The sequence below is a fragment of the Pelodiscus sinensis genome, chromosome 12 (genome assembly GCF_049634645.1).
Source record: "Pelodiscus sinensis isolate JC-2024 chromosome 12, ASM4963464v1, whole genome shotgun sequence".
Classification (NCBI taxonomy): domain Eukaryota; kingdom Metazoa; phylum Chordata; order Testudines; family Trionychidae; genus Pelodiscus; species Pelodiscus sinensis.
In genome coordinates, this window is record NC_134722.1 from 32,339,301 (window position 1) to 32,359,386 (window position 20,086).

The 20,086-nt window shown below is 37.0% G+C and overlaps 1 long non-coding RNA gene across 2 annotated transcripts in view; it reads right to left on the reverse strand.

The window, feature by feature from the left end:
* Nucleotides 1-234: 234 nt before the first annotated feature.
* LOC142831159 (uncharacterized) overlaps nucleotides 235-20,086 on the reverse strand; it is a 63,154-nt gene continuing 43,302 nt past the window's right edge. The window contains exons 3-4 of one of the 2 annotated variants that reach the window (XR_012906830.1): nucleotides 9,657-9,780; nucleotides 235-1,483 (exon numbers count right to left, since the gene is read on the reverse strand). This is a non-coding gene — a long non-coding RNA (uncharacterized LOC142831159). The remainder of the gene's footprint in view (nucleotides 1,484-9,656; nucleotides 9,781-20,086) is intronic. The other variant, XR_012906831.1, reaches the window with a different exon arrangement.

Sequence of the window (20,086 nt, forward strand, 5' to 3'; positions counted from 1 at the left end):
ACAGACTACGGAATACAATATCTGCTTTTTGTGGCCACTGTACTATAAATGTTGAAGGAAGTCCCATGGGGTCTTATAATAAGAGGAGAGAGAGAGAAGGAGAAAGAGAAACAAGCTTTCAAATAATCACTGCTCAATTGTGGTATGAGAAAAAAATTTAATCTGCTCAGGACACTTACTCCTTATCATAGCATGTCTTCAAAAGAGATTTAATTACTTAAGCTTGGATATATTTGTCAGTATATGGCATGTTACTATATTGGGATTAATGCTCTGAAGCATCTTCCCTTGTCACCTGAGATTTTCTCTAAATGATTCTCATGTATAACTAAACACCATGTTTAGCATTTTGCATCTTATGTAAGAGTCCTTCTGCTTCAGTTTCCACAGAGCTTATGCTAAAAACAAATGACCAGTTTAAATGACATTCCCAGGACCTCTGAGTGTAATTAGTTTTGTATCTTATCAGAGGTAGAGATTGTGGATGTAACAGAGTGTGGATCTTACCTACCCTAAGTACAATTCAGAATTGAAGAAGATTGTGATTTAAAAAGGGGCATCTCATAGTACATCTCAGATTGTTAAATTATTTGAGCTATTTATTATCTGTTTTTTTATTTACAGCTACAATATATGTAACCAGTTGAAAGGGTGCAGCATACTATATATTTACAATGTTTATTATTATAGAACCAGATGACCTTTAGAAAAGAAAAGAAATTACAAAAAATGTCTAAGGCATGGCAAGGCCAAAAAACCACTCAGACAAGTAAAGCTACTAACCTAGTACTCAGGATAGTAAAATTATTGTATGCGAGAACAAGAAGGCAGCATGGCCATGGCTTTCTTTGTAGTAAAGAATTTCATCAGGTAAATACAATTAATAGTTTCAAAGACGGTGTAATTTAAAATGCAGTTCACTGCTGTTCAAAATGAGTTTCATTTTAGATTGGCATACTCTAAGAAATGGCACAAACAAAAGGGGGGCTATTCCTTTAGGGATCCAACCATACTTTCAATAGCCCCCCATAATGAATGCTGTATTGCAAACTATTTAGATAAAATTAAGCATTTCTTTGTTCAGTGTTCCCATTTCCTATACAATGAAAACTGTGGCCCTAATCAGAACACTTCAGGCAGAACCCTTTCCCCACTCAGAGCCATTGTTATTTCAATGAGGGTTTTGCATATGCCCAGGATACAGCCATACAAATCCATACAGCATCAGGGCCCATCTAAGCAATGAAAAAAATAGATACATGCCAGTATATGTGTATGTCATTTTACTATTGACATGTCTTCACTCCTAGAGCAAAAAGACTTTCAGCCACAGAACACGGGGAGATAAAACCCTTTTGTCCAAAAGCTGACAGAGTTATGAAGCTGTCTTTATATTAAAAGTGTATAAATGGCATTAAAGTTCAGGTCACAGGGATATGTGGACCGATTCTGTGTTTTACATGTCAAGAAACAGTTTGGCATTCTGCAAGAAAAAAAAAGAAAAGAGAGACATTAAGATTAAAAACCTATCATGCTTATAAACCAACCTTAACAAAATGCTCAGTTCTGAAATACTCTACATTTGCATATGTAATCATATCAATAAAGGAATACTAATCATAGCCTAACTTAGACATGGCACTGTCGATTCATCTGCCTTTCATGCAAGCAATAAATATTTTTTTAACCAAAACAGGCTATATTCTTTCCATCATTATGTACTTATGTGGGACATATATTGCCACCCTCAACTCAGGTTCAGGAATCTGAGGACCTGGTGTAGCTCATATATGCATGTTTGTTTAGGACTTTAGGTGGAGCAGTCTCATACTTACTTCAGGCTTTAGAACACAGAACATCCGAGGCCCAGTGTGTGTTAATATGCAGGGGTGTGATAAGTTTATAAATGAGACTGCAACAGACAAAACCAGATAATGAGGATGGGGCAGAGTGACCAGGTTGCTGCTGCATAATTGCTTCATGGTCATCCTCCCAATCCCTTCAAAACTCCCGTGTACAAAGCTAATTTTCTCAGGCTTTGCAAAGAGCAAGAAGATTTGGCCTTTGTTTACAGCCAGAGTAAATGGCACCTCAGCTCCAGAATGACCCTTGGCAATGTGACTGCAACTATACTAAAAGGTTTCCTAGTATTCAATTATCCGTATGTGTATGGCCTTATCGTGCTACAGAAATAAGGTATTAAAGAACCAAGACAAAATTCCTTCATATACCATCTAGCTTGAAAAGTAACTCCCTGTAAAGAGCAAATCTAAAATAGTAAATCGGCTACTAGTCTTCCAGCTTTCAATGGCTAATAGAGTGACAGCTGTCTGGCATGCAGATAAAGTATTCTGAAAGACCCCTTTCTGCAGGGTGGGAGTTTCAAAGATGATTTAATAACTGCCAAATGATTCATTTGTGAGCAAGCAAGTCTTTTAATTCATATCTATTACTTTATAATACACATTTTCTTTAGCTTCTATTGCATTGGGCTGAGCCCTGCAAACTGTACATTTTAAGGTGAAACTAAGAAAAATATGCTTTCCAAACAACAATATGCTTTCCATTTGTGATTAATTTCTATTAATGAAATTAAGCACTAGTTTTCCTAGTGCCAACTGCGAATTACTCTCTCTAAGCATGAGCAGTGCATTTCATGCCTGTTTGTCCAAATCAGGACTTAGGGAACAAGACTGCATTAACTGCTCTGGGAGTCAGAAAGGCAGAAAAAATGAGAGTTCTGTCTCTGACATACTGCTTCAATAAAAAAATGACACCTTTGCATTCAGTATAACTGAGTCTGGTTTTTCTCTGCTGGAAGAGAACACTACTCTTGCCATTGAAATGCTTTTTGCTACTAAAGGTATCATATTTGAGAGTGCCTCTTTAGGCTAAGCATATGAGAGAATCTACACTGAAAGGGAAGTAAATGCCAACCAGCTACATTACCTGAAAGTCTCCCACTACACAAGTCAGTTCAATTCATGTCACTTCACTAGTGCCAGTTTACAATGGCAAAAAAGAGGTCTATATTAGGAACAAAGGACAGGGTTCTACTATTGGAGAATAAAAGAACATTTTCTATCTATATATTAAGGGCTAGGGGGGAAGGGAGTGCTCAGAATAATTATATTAGCACTGAAGTAAATGAGCATACTTTTGAATATCATCCTGATTCACAGGAGCCACCCACTTAATGGCTTCTTTCATAAATTTTGCACGTTCTATACATCATGTGAAAACATCAAAAAGATTTTGTATGAGAAGCATTAAAAAGGAATGTTATGTTGTAATGACTCACCTGCTAAAGGTAAAGCCACCCACTGCTTGTAACTAGAGCAGGTTCATCATCTAGTCTGTAGGCAGATGATGTAGGAAGATGATACTTTGTGAGTGTGAGAGAGCACAGAAAAAAATATTCTGTTAAGAAGAGCTATCTTCCTGCTCTTAGATAAAATTTCCTTGTTAAATCCTAGCATGAAGGCCATATTTAGCTCATGAAGACTTGAAACTACAAGACTGAATTTCCCCCTCTACAAAGGGTCATAGCACAGCATAGCATAGAAGAAGGATATGCTGCTAACGGTGAAAATTATTATTTGCTGAATGAAAATTACTTGTGTATTAATGAGCCACACCAAGGACGAAAGACGCTTTTGAAGATATAAAAATGTTATCTTCTGAAAGAAGAGGTAGAAATCCGTCTGCCTGGAACTTCTCCTAAAAAAAAAGAGATGGTAAAACCTGCAGGAGATATGCCACCTGCCATGGCAAACTACAAAGAGGTCACCCTAACAAAGTTTAATAAAACAGGAACAACTTGTTAAACTTGAATGACAATTTTCAGGACAGAATCTTGAAAACTAGACCAAAACAATATCTTGTAGCAGATGCTGGATAATTTCTGTGATTTTTGTCTGCCTGAAATTCTCTCTCTTTTTCTGTATTACGTGCTTTATTTTGTTAAGAAATGGCTACATTCTTCTGAAATCCTTATGGAGGAATCACTCACATACCATAGGACACGATGGGAAGACTACTGCTAATGAATGCTTTTCTGAAGGTAAATTGTATGTTAATACTATTTTATCCATCATTAAAAAAAGGTAACCCTAAAGCATTACTTCTATGAGAGGTAGAAAACCATTCATATTGCCTTCCTGTACAAAATTTTTGGGCTCTGATTCTGTGCACAAGACTAGATCATAAAAGGTGCCTTACTAACATCCATGTTTTAGATACCAAACTTTAAGAAAGATGTGAATAAACTGGAAAAAGGAGGGAGAACAACAAAAAAATATTATACAAGGTTTAGAAAACCTTATGAAGATTAAAGATTTTTTGTTTTGACAAAAGACTGAGGGGGGGACGGACCTGTAAGGGCTTTTATAAAAGGGATGGGGATTGATTGTCCTCCATGTCCACTGAAGAACAAAAAAAAATATTGGCTTAACCTGCAGAAAGAGAATTTTAGGGTAGATATCAGGAAAACTTTCTAACAATAAAGAGAGTTAGGTACCACAACAGGTTACTAATTGGAGATTTTTTTAAATAACAGTTTGTACAAACACTTGCCAGGAATAGTCTAGGTTTACTTGGTTCTGCCTCAGTGTTGGGGGATAGTGTAAGTAATATTTAGCTATCCTTTCCAATCTTTCATTTGTATGATATTATGTTCTAATGACATCCAGTAGTTGATGTTACGGAGGAGTAGGCAGCCTTTGTGGGCCATCTTTAGTCAGTATTGCTCATCACTCTAGTCTTGTAAAGTTCATGTCATCCTCCAAAAAATTTCACATTGTACAGATCCTCCAAAGCAAGTATCAACAAAGTTGCTGATTAACACGGATTTATATCTTTGTCAATGGTTGCTTTCACCAAGCTAATGATAAAAAATGCCCTGTTTTCATTGTGTACATATAGCACATGGCACAGATAATATGGTCACAGCAAAAAAAAATAAAATAAAATAAAAAAAAAAATAAACAAATGTCCACATGGTTGAGGAGAAGACTTAGGGTGTGTCTAGACTACCTAGTTTTGTCGACAAAAGTGGACTTTTGTCGACAAAACTATACCAGCGTCTACACTACCGCTGAGTTCTGTCGACATAACGTCGACAGAACTCAGCAGTTTTGTCGACGCTGGTATACCTCATTTTACGAGGCATAATACCTTCTGTCGACAGAACTCTGTCGACAGAAGGTGTTATTGCCTGTAACACTGCGTCCAGACTATGGAGTTCTGTCGACAAAGCAGCTTGCTTTGTCGACAGAACTCAATGTGTCTGGACGCTCTTTGTCGACGGAAGTTTTGTCGACAGTATCTGTCGACAAAACTTCCGTCGACAAAACGTGGTAGTCTAGACGTTCCCTTAGATACAATATATCTTCTAGAGCTCTCATATTCCACACACAACTCTCATCATTTAAGTCCAGGATGTAATGCTCTACTACAGGTTGAATCTCTCTCATCCAGCAGCCTGGGACATGACCAGTGCCGAACCAGAAAATTAGCTGAACCATGGGAGGTCAATATTGTCTAGCAGCATTACCAACTCTTCCACTTTTTACGGGGCTCTTCAAAGTCATTTAGGGATAAATTAGAGCTAAATAACAGCACAGAACATGGAGAGCCAGGACTGCTGGCTGTAAACAAACTTTAAAGGACCATGGGAAGTTTGGCCACACCCATGATAAGTGGATATCCAGATAACTTAAGTCAAGCCATACCATGGATGTTGCCAGATAAGAGAGTGTCAGACAAGAGAGGTTCAACCTGTACTAAAAAGTTGAGAACCTCCTATCAGGGATAACCTCCCTGTCTGCAACAGAAACACAAATATTGGCTCACTGATAATTATGTGGGGACTCATCAATAATATAAAGTAAAATCTTTTAAAAAATTACTTAGGAACCTATGTCCCATTTTCAAATGAGCACTGTACATGTTCAATGGGAGTTAGGAACTTTTGAGAAATGGACTCTCACTCCCTTTATCCTCAACAGAGAGAAAAAAATGGGTTACCAAATGCTCAAACAGATACATGTGGAAGACCCAGGCAGAAAAGACACCATAAATGCTAGTTAAAACTTCTGAATTGGCCATTATCAGAACTCCATGGATAATGAGAAAAAATGCACATTAGCAAAAATTATGAAGAGAGTGAATATCCAACAAATGTTACACAACCATCCATACAGCTATCAGCCTCCCATAACACTGATAATATCTTTGGTCTTCATAGAGGAACATTTCATATCAGAAACTCAGTAGGAAGTGCTGGGGAAGCTGCCAGATATACAGTAAATGTCTGAACATCTCCATCCTTTTACCATAAAGCATTATGCTCAGTTTCAACAACTGTTTTTAGCCTTTGTAGGCTAAAACTGCAACATTTTTTAGAAAAATTATTCCCATCGTCATACACTAAATATGGAAGTCTGATCTTCAGAAGGTACTATGCACTCACAACTCCAAGGCTGTGTCCAGACTCAGGGGTTTTTTCGGGAAAAGTAGCCTTTTTCCGAAAAAACTTCACCTGCATCTAGACTGCAGCCGCGTTCTTTCGAAATTAAATCGAAAGAACGCGGCTTTTCTTTCGACGGCGGTTAATCTCATTGCACGAGGAAGAACGCCTTCTTTCGAAAGTGCTACTTTCGAAAGAAGGCATTCTTGAATGTAAATAGGGCTTCTTCGAAAGAGAGCATCCAGACTCACTGGGTGCTTTCTTTCGAAAAAGCGGCTTGCTCTTTCGAAAGTTCCGCGTGCAGTCTAGACGCTCTCTTTCGAAAGAGCCTCTTTCGAAAAAGGCTTGCAGTCTAGACATAGCCCAAGTGAATCAACATGAACTAAGGACATTTGGCTCAAGTTATCTACCAAGATAGGCAATCTAGCATTATCACCCAGGCAGGGGAAGTGCAGAAGCAATAAAAGGTCGGTTTGAAAGTAATGACCTAATACTTGGACAAGAAGATGATTTTCCTAGGATGCGTGGACATGGAAATAGGTATCACAAAGTCTTAAAGGTATTCTTTCTACCCATAAGCCATTAATTAGACGAGACCCAGATGTCAATTTCCACTATTGTTTTCCAAAATTACTCCAGGTTGTGAACAGTCCTAACTGAAAGAATACTTAAAACTGCATTCTTCATATGAATGAGCAAGTACCAAGTACACCTGACAACTACAGTAAAAGTCTTCTGAATTTAGCCTTGTGAGACATGTGCCTGGATGGAGATTGGATGAGACCATCTAATACACTAGTTCAGGAACTTTGGAAGCCTTTGAAGGTCAGATTTTATGGTAAGATATCCTCGGGCATAAGGTGCTAGAACTTTAGTATACCCTAAGGGCCTAATGGGATAAAACTCTCTCCAATTTTCTCAACCTGCCATTTGAGTGAAACTCCAATAGTCCGGCATCCAATAGTCCGGCACTCTTGATAGTCCAGCATCAAAATGGCAAGAGCCTAGTGAGTAAGTTTTGGCAAAAAATGAGTCACAAGGTAACAGTGGCAGCAGCTGAACTGAGCAAAAAGGGTAAAAAAGGCTTAAAAACCTAAAACATTACAGTATACTGAATACAGAATGTACAATAAAAAGGATTAAGAACACTTTATATACAGTATATAATGTATACAGTATATATATTACCAGTTTATAGTACCTCCTGATAGTCTGGCATATCTGATAATCCAGCACCACCTAAATCTCATAGGTTCCGGATTATCGGAAGTCTATTGTACTTTTTTTCCATTGTGTTCCACTTTAGCTTTTCAGTATAGTAAATTTTGATAGTGCTCAGGACAGGAGTCTGGCTATTCAGTAAAGAGAAAGAACACTTTTAGTAAATTCCAAAGCACTCAGATCTATCTGGAAAATATCTGTTTATATTTAGCATTTAGTATACGCCTTCTCTTTGCCACTACCACACTAAGGCTTTATCGGCACTGAATAGCTTTTAGCAACAGCGCTCTGTCACTAAAAGTCAGGCAGTCTAAATGCTGTTTGTTGGCACATTTGCCAACAACATGCTTTCACCCTCTATGAGCAGGGTTCACTCTGCCAACAGCTGTGTACTCCTGCAAACAATACGGTGTATATACTGGTACTGGCCACTTTTGTTCTTCGTGGAGGGTGGAGATATATGTTAAGCACCTGTAAACAACAAAAGTTGGGTTGCCTAATTGTCAGTATAGACAAAGCCTGACAGACTAACTTGTCAGTTGCATAGATACTTCCGTGCTAATAAACTATCCAATACCTTGCCAAAAAGTGAAGAGCCACACTTAACGGATAAGGGTGGATTTTAGCAGAGGAGGGAGTATATTAGGAGTGCTGACAGTTTTCTGTTCCAGAGCTGACTGGGATGGAACCTATGTATTTTATCATTTATTTATAGTTCACCAAATACTAACTCTCTCTTAATAAAGCTTCTCCATTGAGCACATCTGCAGGTCTAGCCTCTAGTTGACAAACTTTCGCTTGCATGAATCCAAGGACCCACATCATACCCACAATATCATCAATATTTCTCTCAAGGAATAATGAGCATTAAAAAAAGCTTTCTAAAGAATGAATCATGCAAATTTTAACAGCAAACACAACCCTAAGTATGTCCTGTAGGACTGCACAGACGGTTTTCTGTTTTTTACGCTGAAATGTTGTAGTGCACCCTGCACACAAACAGTAATAAAAATCTATCACTTAATCATTTACATGTTGTGTAAAACAGCAGTCTCCTCTTAGTTAAGAGCTGCTTTATGTCGTTTTCATCGATACAAATGTTGCCCAAGTGATTGTGTGGGAGAATACAAGAACAGACTGTAATAAAATTAAAAATAACTTTCCAAGGAAATAGTATTTGGAAGGATTAATTACAGAAGTTCAAACAGGAGGCCATATGCTTTCCCCCTCTTTATAGTGGAACATACAGTGTGCCTGTAATAAAATCAGGGGATGGAGATGCAGGGGGTGGGGATTTTGTGTGTTTGTCAAAGCACACTATAACATCCAAGCTCCAGATACATATCCAAGGTATTTTTATGATTTTTTAAGCATCAAAATTCAACACAATTTCTTTGGCTGTTGTACCTCTGCATTAGTATTTTAATTAATTGTAGTCAGTTGCAATATTAAATGGAGAGCAGATTTGTCTTTGCATGTCTTTTTTATTTCTAAATTGCTAAATATCTACATTTGGGATTGCAAGTATTATTCATCTCTTCTTCAGATTTATTATTTTAAATGTAGAATTGTCTTCTGAATTTCATTTATCTGAAAGTTACAGGGTAAGAGCTATAAGAACTAGCACACAAATAAAGATATTCCTTGGAACTTAAAAAAAAAAAAATCACATTTGTTCTTTCAGTCTCTTTTTTAAGCTGCCAGTACAAAAATCAAATATAACCTTAATTTATTTTACTCTGATGCCAATATATTTTCATATACACTCCCAACATAACAGCTGTTTTAAATAAGTTTTAGTGTTTAAAAAAGATTCATAGCTATGTAGGCGTTCTGACAATACATTTTAAGGACTTTTTCAGCACAGTACGTCAAGACCAGATTTATGTACATTTTATGTCAATCTGAATAAAACTTCCTTATGCTTGTAGCATAATACTTTGTTCTGCTTAAAGATTAAGCTTACTTTGGAAGGACTCAATGACTGGTCTTGCTCCCACTGTCGTCAACAGCAAAATCCCATTTATTTCAGATTGTTTAGGTTTTAAGAACCAAGTTCAGTAAGGTGCTTCACCGGGAGTACTCATATGCTGAAAGATAAGCACAAAGGTTACATCTTTTCCTGAATCAGGGCCTAAAAATTAACTTTGGGAACTGGAGTCCAACATTCCATATTAAAAGAAAATCTTTCAATTTTTTTCCTTTGGCCTGACCAGGAAAAATACCTTGAAGAAGTGTTCCAAAAGATACAACTCATTCATTTGGCTTTGTCAGCTAGGCCAATAAATAAATAGAAATAAACTAGAATTTGTCTGTGGAAAATCAGAATAAAGGTGTAAAATAAGTCATAGGGGGCCATGAACTTTATCCCCAGCAAGGAAGATATACGTTGCCAGGAAACCTAAATCCCTGTAAGATTTTTTTTAAGTTCAAAGTTAAATAGCTATTTATAGTGGTTTCAATCTTCGGCTGATCAGTCTTCCCAACACTATTTCTATGGGCCTTCCTGTCATTTCGCTAAACTATAGATCTTTGAGATTTTTTGCAACTTTTGGTCACTTCATTCTCAGAAGCCTGTTAATATAAGAATGCTAAATATTTTGAAACATTAAAACTCAGTTTAAATGTGATGAAGGCCAATGACAAAAGTTAACGCTACAGATAACACCGTTTTATAGTGTGTTGCCCTGGGATGATATGTTGCACTGCAGGTAAAGTGTTGATTCATAACATACCTTGAATGTTTAAGCCTCTGCTAGTAAGAGTTCTTAACACTGTGTTAAAGCATCACATCTGAAAGATGTAAGTTAGAGAAAGAAGTTGTATTAAAAATGCAATAGATGAATGGGCAGGATGATTGGAATGCCCAACATTCATCAAGCTGTTACTATTTTAACCGATGTTTTCAATTAAAATGTTAAACGGATTCAGACAAAAAAACCTCATCATTAGCCTGTTTATTCACATGTATTTAAATATGAACCTAGAAAAGGACACTGTAGATATACTGACATATTCAACATCAAGTGAAACAAATATTTTCTAAATTACCGTTCCTGCTTTCTTTATATCTGTCTGTTTCAAATTCCATTGTGTGTAATAACATATCGATGCACTGAAAGTTTGTAATGTAAATCCATCAAGACTAAAGTGAAAAATTCACTAACAGTAGAGCTGCTTTCTATATTGTTTGGACATAATGCAGTACTCAGCCTAAATCATAAGGGAATAAGGCACTTAAAATAGGGTGTCACATTTCAAGGTAATAAATAGCAGATTGATTCAACCTCCCAGTTGATCCTGCAGTTTACTTATATACAAGATGGAAAATAAAGTACCGATGCCATTGTGATTTACTTCTTAGAAATGAGACACTCTATATTAGCTTAAACGAATACAAAAGTCCAGCACTAACAATTTATTACATTCCTAGTCCAAATCCTGTTCAGATCAGGTTGCAGTCTTTCGGTGCATACTGCACACAGCTCACTTCGGTTTCAAGTGGATTCATCATTGACTAAACATTTCAGATCTTTTTTGCACAATGCCTGGGTTTTTATCTACATAAGTTTCTCCTTCAACAAATCTAGGACTAAATAAAATCTAATTGTATATTAGGTGTAATTTCTTTCTCTATCCCTGTATTTCAATGTTTCGGAGAAGCTATTTGATCTCAGAGTAACTTATGCCACTTTTGCAAAGTTTCTTTATGAAATTCTCGGGTTGGGCGTCTTGTCCAACACAACAGTGGATGTGGGATTTTAAGAACTCTCGGCCAAGGCCTCACTCTGCTCCCACTGATGTCATTTTACTGTTGTCTCCAATGGGAGCACTTTTGAAAATCCAGCCTCACATATGCAGCCAGGGGTGCCAACTGCCTACATGGGCCCCTGGGCAAGGTGGGGGAGCCCATCTCTGGGCTCCCGGGAGGGATGGAGCCTTGGGTGGAAGGGGCAGAGCCTCAGGCAGCCTTCTCCCTGTGCTGCCCCGAGTGCAGCACCCCTTCAGCCCTTAGAGTCACACAGAGAACTCTGGCAGTGCTGTGGCTGGATTTAAAGGGCCCAGGGTTCTGACTGCTGCAGTACTGACGGCCAGAAACCCTAGGTCCCTTTGAATTGCTAGGCCTCAGGGCAACTGCCCCTTTGCCTCACCATCAGTAGGCCTGCATGCAGCAGTTGTTCTCATACAAATGATGAAGAATCAACTAAACTATGTGCCCAGGCAATGAAAGGCCTTCTATTAGTGGGAGTGGCACCCACTTTGGCATTTAATAGTGAATCACTTAAACCAACTTAGAAAAGTATGGAGGGGCATTATGTTGTGGTAAACCATTGTTATTTCATCCATTTAATCCTTAGAGTCTTAGTTGTTTGTTTAATAAGAGGAAAACTACCTAAATGTCACTTTGAAAAGATTTGATTGAGACCTTAGAATTAAGAATGGAAATTAGTCTTTTTTTCCATTGTGATTTGAGTTGCTAAAATTTGCTAAATAATTTGACTGCTGAAGATTCATTTAGCTATGAAAAATTTTATGACACACATTCCGACATATTATAACCTGCCCTTTGACTTTAAATTCATCTACCACCTCTGCTTCTAGGTCACTGATACCTTGGCTTTATTTTACCTTGTGTCCTGACCGAATACAGTGAAGTAGGTCCAAAAAGGATTTATTTTAGTTAACTTCACATGTGAGATTTGTATACATTTTTGACTCAGCTATTTGTAAAGAGAAAATTTACGAACAACAACCTAGCCTCTCAAAATATCAGTGCAATTTGCAATGCAAAATGTTTTGTAGGTTAAAAAAAAAAAGTATCTCTGTGCAAAAAACAGTTTTATGCATTCAAATTGGGAAGCTAGGCATCTTAGAGATCGTGCCGCTCATCCTCATACAGAAAAATACTCACAATTGGGTAAATTCATGCTTAAAGATGTGAGCAGTCCCACAGAATTCTGTGTCAAAAAAAGAATTCAATAAGACTTAGTACTGGTATACTGGAGTCTAAAACTTGCATACACAGAAAGTATGGCATGTCTATTCATATGTATAGAGGTTGTTTTTGAAAATGTGGTCAGATAGGTATTTTTAATTATGTAAGTCTTTGAATAATGTCAATAGCAAAATATAAAAGTATATTTTATAAGTATCATAACACTGTAACGGAGATGACAATCAAGACTAGAGAGAGATACAAGTAAACCACTCAAATGAGGCTGACAAAGCTAATTTACAGAAAACCACACACACACTTTATTTACTTCCATACAAATGCTCTCTCATGTGCAAATGTATTGAACAATGGTGTCATCTACTGTTTCTATAAGGTCCCTGCAGCTGTTTCCAATGCAGGTGGCAGGGTTATATATTGCATAATCATATGCAGAATGTATTTTATGTTCAAATGAGTTTTTGAAATACTAACAGTGCAAAGAAAAATGGACAATACTTCAAATTCATGGAATTCATTTTGTAGAGTAGTAGCATTCTTCAGGTATGCATGATTAGTTAAGTTAACAAAGACTTATTACTTGTGTCTCAGAGTAAGAAGAATGCATTGCTTCCTGTGGATAGGTTATCCCAAAACTATTATCAATGATCAGTGTGTTAGTGTAACCAAATTAATTTACCACCAAAGAATTTACTAGGCGTGTCAACTGAAGTATTTCTTTGGTTACCAGTGTTGTCAAATTTTATTGTTTTATTGGAAGTCTTATTTGTGTTCTTCTCAAACAACCAGCTCCCATATCTATGTGTTTTTTCACAGCGCCTGACATAATGAGTCCCCAATTCTGGCTGGCACCTCTGGCTACTTCAATGTAAATATTAAATAGTATTTATAGACCAAAATATATTGCATATTATGATAAAGCTAAAGACTTAAAATAGTTAAATGTGCCTGAATACCAAAAGGCTCAAACAACATAAAGGAAAATACTTTGGAGAAGTCACCAGATTCTGTGTAGCCCAGTTTAGCAAAGCAGTTAAGCACATGCCTACAGCAAAGCCTGCCAAGTGTTTTGCTGAATCAGGATCTACTCGATTAAGTTTCATCCTTAATGTAGGATTAAGGCATGGCTAAGATCATTGCACAACTTTGAAAGTCTCAACCTAATTTCTCTGGAGTTTGTGTGACAAAAATAATTTATTGAAAAATAAGACTCTTTTGCTTATAAATACTCCATATCTATATTGACGTTTCCTGGGATTTTTAACACACAGGCTGTAGGGGCTACATATTTTATTAACTGAGATGGTGTTTTAGGCTTTTTTTTATTGACATTAACTGTCACTCACTTTTGTAAAAATACAGTGTACGTATTATGCTATACAATGAATAAGTATACAATTAATGTTCTGACATTTAAATTATTTCTCTTTCTCCAATGGATTCCTATGATTGTTGCAATAGAAAATCTACCACAACTTGTCATAATTTGTTAACATTTCCCTCTGGTACCACATTTTTCAGTTCCACATTAACTGCAACTCTAAATCTCTAACTGGTATCTTTAAAATAGTGCCCTAATTTCTGCTCTTCAGCAAACCTCTATTTCTGACCATGGCAGAGATAATTTTATTGCCTTAAAGCCACTTCACAATGCTAAAGTTTATCAAAAAGACTATGGTGGAATATTAAGACGGATTCTGATATACAAAGGACCCAATTCTGCTCTCATTTTGCAATCGTATAACTCTACTGTCTTTCAGTGAGTCATTCCTGACTTTTGGAATGAGATAGCTGATTCAGGTCCAATAAGTTATTAATTTGTTCTCTTAAAAATGTTGTGCATACTATCTAGGCGGCCTTTTTCTAACTGAATGAAGGCATGTGTTTGTGCATGTGAACATTCATCTAAATACCCATATTCCCCTACAGACTTTTTTAATTAGACTGATCTGGAAAGGTGATTTTCAAGCAAAGATGAGATTTTTTGACTAACAATTCTTTCTGCTGCCATGAAAACTAAATATTTGCTGAGGAATAATGGTAGGGCAAATAGTTAAAAAAAACAATACTATAGTACAGGTTTAGACGCAACAATATTTTAATGGAGCTCTAGGAAAACAGTGGTTTTCCACAGCTCTATCTGCTACCTTTGTGAAAAAACCCTGATGTTTGCCAGCATGCAATTACAGAATTGCGGTAAAGGACTTGCATTCAAAACCCAAACTAGCAGATTTTGTAATGATATTCAAGGCTTTTGAGAGGGAGTGGTTCAGTACTTTAATCTACTTCAATTTTATTTAAGAGATTTGTCACGTGGGCCTTAATGACTATCTTTTCCCCAGGTGCATAACAGGCTTAACACTAAAAGAAGTACTTCATATATACATCTTATGCCATAAAACACTAGCTGGTATAAACATCAAAGGGTTTACTTGAGAGTGTGCATTTATAAGAAAGATTAGATAATGACCGCAGAACAGGTGCAATCCAGGAAAACTACTGTATGTGAAAGAGTATTCCAGGAAGTTGAAACAAACTACTGGTGAACACTTTGCTTTTCATTTTTCTAAAAAGACGTCATGTGAGGAAAAAAAGGTGTGACCAACCCACTCAATTAGTAAAGTCTAACATCATGAAATTCTCCACAAAATAAATGTGAAATTCTTCCCTATTTAAAGAATTATTTTGAGAAATGCTGTTGATTCATAATAATTATAGAAAACCCATTGGAACAGTAAATTTCTGCATTTTAATAAGAAGGGAGGGATACACATTTTCATTAGCTTCTATTAGCTATTAAACTACTCATATCATCAAAAGATACAGTGGAAGCCTATTTGAACCAGACCTATATATCTTCTTAGTAACTTTATGTGAGTTGGTTGAACCATCTATTCCTTTGCTTTTGATTAGTTATTGATGTTCACTTATTTACTGGGGAAGACAGGAGAGAATAGATTTGCATATTATTTTTCTTGCTGGCTTTCCTGAACTTTTACCAGCATATTTTTTACTCCTGCTCCAGAGCTATATATCTCAAGGTGACCTCATCAGCTGGCTGAAAATAAAGTGATTAAAGTTTAACATTGTCCATTTCTTTAGCATTGCCCACACATCCACATTAATCCCTAAGTAGGAAATGTCACACAAATACAGAAGAAATGTTAGCTAGCTTTCTAAAGCCACTGCTGGCAGCAATGTGGAAGCAAGTCCTGCAGCTGCTCAAAGCATTTGCCCATGGTTGCAGTAGCTCTTCACCTGCTTGTTCCCAGCCTTACTCCTGCATTGCCCCAGCTTTGCCACATCCCAGGCAATCTGGTTCTGCCCTCTGCTCAGATTGATGATCTCTGACTTCAGCTCTTATCCTTGGCTTTGACATCCAGCCTCTGACCCCAATTTTGACACTGGACTCCAATCCTTCTCTGCAGACTCCTGTTGTAACCATTAGGCTCAAATCCTGCGCTGATTACCTGGCATGACCACCCATGCCCCCAAATCACTGACAGTTGCCACATTTTGAGCACAAGCACCATATACTGTACTAAGCGGGGAATGTTGTACCATGGGGTAATTTTATCTAGACATCAAAGCTAAACAGGGAGCTCTGAAGATCAATCCATATATTTTCTCCATTGGTCCAGGTTGTCTTTCAGCCTTGGGCTTTAGCAATCCCAGCTGCTGGCTTATGTTTAATATTAGTCCCTCTCTAATACCTACATGTAGGGTGCGGGATTTATAAGGCCATGGGTACAGCTGAAAGGACCCTTTGGGCATGTCTACACAAGGGAATTATTTCAAAATAACTCCCCTTATTTAAAAATAACAAGGCAAACATCCACACTACCAAGCTCGAGTGTCCACACTACCAAATTCGTTATTTCGAAATAAAGAGCTTGTTACTTCGAAATAACTCCTGATTGTGAAGAGGTATAGCTTTATTTCAAAATGGTTATTTCAAGAGTTATTTTTTCAAAATATTTTATTTCTAAATAACTCCCTAGTGTAGACATGCTCTTGGTGATAGATTTTTCTGCATGATTAAAAGATTATAAACAAATATTGTTACCTTCTTATATTCAGCAATGAGAGGGATGGTTAGTGCTTAGGGTCTGCTGACATTGCACAATAACTTCCAGTTTTGCTTGTTTTTGGTAACCATTTTCATATGCTTGGTATAAACAAGGAAAAGGATTATGCACAGCTGAGACACACAATGGTCTTCTTTCCCTTAATTTTTTTAAGACTGGAGGCTGATTGTGAGTTTTTCAGATACTCTCAATCCCATAAAGTGGCCTCTTTTTTAAAATGATTTTTTTATTGGATGTTTAAAAAACACTGCACAATTTTTGGTGACAATTAAATTTTTGTTTAAAAAATGTTATATAAAAATATATAAAAATTAGACAGGAATTGAATAAATAAAAATTCCAATATCCCTTTTGTTAACTATTTTTAACATCTTCAATAAAAATAATTAATTTGAATGAAAAAGTTTAAACAGTTTTTTAATTTTTTCATGAAATTGTTTTTCTAATGTTTTTCCCTTGCCATTCAATCCTTTAAACTTTGTAATACAGCTCATGGTTTCCAGCAATTCCACATTTGATGAAAAATACACTTTTGTGGTTTGCTTTATTAGTAGGTTGTTCAAACAAGTCCAACCAACCATATCCCAGACTTCCAAGTGCCTTCCTGAAACATGGCAGCAGTGGAGCAGTGTAAGAAAACTTTCCTGCTCTCAAATCTGACTGTCCAGAGACAAAAAAAAAAAAACAGTCCTTGAGATTGTGGATTCTTGGATCCAAGGCATGCGTTAGCCTGATTTGATGGAATAAGCTTAAGCCTGAGTTTAAACCATTGGCTGACACTGCACTGTAGACATATCCTAGCTGCTCTGGGCTTTCCCTCTTTACTTGCATTGGCAAGTAAGTTTGACATAAATCAATTTTGTTACACATAGAAACAAAGCATCCTCCAGCACTTTATTGCAGGCAACATTGGGTTTACTTTAATTCTGAAATTTCCAAAAATTCTCATGGTGCTGTCCTTCAAAAAGAGCTGTCCATTTGGTAGGAGTGGCAAACAACAGCTCCCAGATCTGGTTACATGTTTCAGATCTGCTATTGCAATGAGTTCTATCCTTTTCTTGCAACTTTTGGGCCAACTAGTGACATCATAGTTGGATTCTCAGTTCTGTCTTTCACACTACCTTGTTCTCCTATGAAAATTAATTTATTTCTGCATCATTGCAGATATGTCTATTTCATCATAAAAAGAATCACTGGCCAATTTAGAAAGATCCTCTCAAGCCATACTCAACCTTGTTGAGAAAGATAGTTACCTAGCATCAAGGCTAATGATAATCTACCTTGTTTGTCCATGGAACAAAACCTGCACACCCACAGCCATGGTTGTAAGTCGCCTTAGAAACATCTACACCACAAATTTCTTTTGTTTCAAGGGAACCAAAATAAATTTATCTTCAGGTAAATGAAATTGAGAAGGGATGGGTAGATTATGTAAATTACACATTATTATAGTACGTGTTTAAATAAATGCATGGGATTTTAGGTGAGTTTAAATTAGAGAAGAAAGCAAGATTATGCAAGGAGTTATTCCAACTTCAACATGCCTCTCGATTAGTTCCACTGTAATACCATTAATACAACAGCTCCTATGTCTTCTTACTTTCCAAAATGCTGTCCTTCCAACAATGTTCCCACTAAATTGTGTGGCAGCACAGCTTCACAGATAATTAATTGGTCCCGCCCAGTCAGAGGCTCAGGGCATGGAGCTGACTGATTGGAAGAAGCTGATTTATCACCTGTGAAGCTGTGCTGCCCCAGTTTAGAGGGAACACTGTTTTCCAATAATATTCTTCGTAATATTCTTCTGCAACTCACAGAAAGTCTCAGTGAGAATAACTCGGAAGAAGAAATGACCTTTGCATGTCTTCACTATGTTCTTTTTTGGTTTTGCTACAAATAATGCAAGCCCTTTTTCTTGCCTCATCTCACCTCATTAGCTTTGTACCCTTTGTAAACCCATGTTCAATGCTGCTTCTTCATCTTGACATAGGTACCTTCACCAGATTTCCCTTTCTTCATGCAGTGATGTTCGATGTTGCATTTCCTCTATAGTGTTAGCTTAACAGGCCACTTTCCCAACAATTCTACACAGACAGACTTAACACATCCATAATATACCTACAAAACTGAAGTTTGATTAAAAATACCGCATTATTGTCGTGCAATCATCACCTTTTGGATTTCCATGCTGCAGTTTTCACTGAAAAATAAATTTCCACAGTGTCTTCAGGTTCTGATGAGTACTTAGTATTGCCGTACTGTATATACCATAGAACTAGCCTATCATAAAGGATCTCATTTAAGAACATCTGCACAATGATGGACAAGCCTGTAAGACTGCCATAAATTGAAAAATAAAAATCCTAATTTCTTCTTTCCTTTTGTGAAACGAGAATCACATCTGATTCAGAGAGTAACATAACCCATGTTATGTTCACAATCTTGGATCATGTTTTTGTTCTGATGCCACTAGATTGCATAACAGGAGGAGATTTACCACTGAGACACCTGGAGAGTGGTTACAACCCAGACTACTGGTATGCTTTCCAAGGTAATAAAACAGATCAGCTAATAGAACTCTGCTTTAATTCTCATCAAAATGGACTAAATTCTGTTTCAGCTGACACTATTGTGATAGTTATTGAATATCAGTATCTTCAGTGGTATACTAAAAGCATATTTCCATTGTCATCAATACCCTTTCAATATGAATGTGCATCCTAGTATTTCTCTCATTCAGTTTCATTAAATTGCCATAACCCTTCCCCTCATCCCAATGCTGAGCTCTCTCTCTCTCTCTCTTTCCCCTCCTCCCCCCACCAATCCAGTCTAGCAAATCAGATTGGCTTCTCCCTCACCTTCTCAATTCTCTTATAGACAAAAACCAAAACCAAAAAACCCCACCTGTTACTTTACAATACTGATTGCTTTTCAATTTTTTCACAGAATAACCTGCCAATTTTCCCGTGCTCTTCACCATTACCATCAAAGGAGTTTAAATAGACTATCGTATAAATAGTGAAGGAAGCATCTGCAGTCAGAAGCAAATTCGTATAATTATTTTCCTGCAGAGAACAGAGCTCTGAATTGGTTGATGCCATCCCATAATTTTCAAGGTCAGCTATTCCTTGAGTGAACTCAACATCATTTCATCTGAAGAAGTTGGTTTTGCCCCACTCGTGATACTACATATATATTTTTGTTAGTCTCTAAGGTGCCACAGAACTATTCGTTTTTAATATAACAGTTATTTCTCTGCGACAGTCTTGTGTGTTTCTTCACTAATTCTGATAATCTGCGTTTGCCGCAAACCACCAAACACAAGATATGGCCCCTAGTCCACAGTGTTGAAGC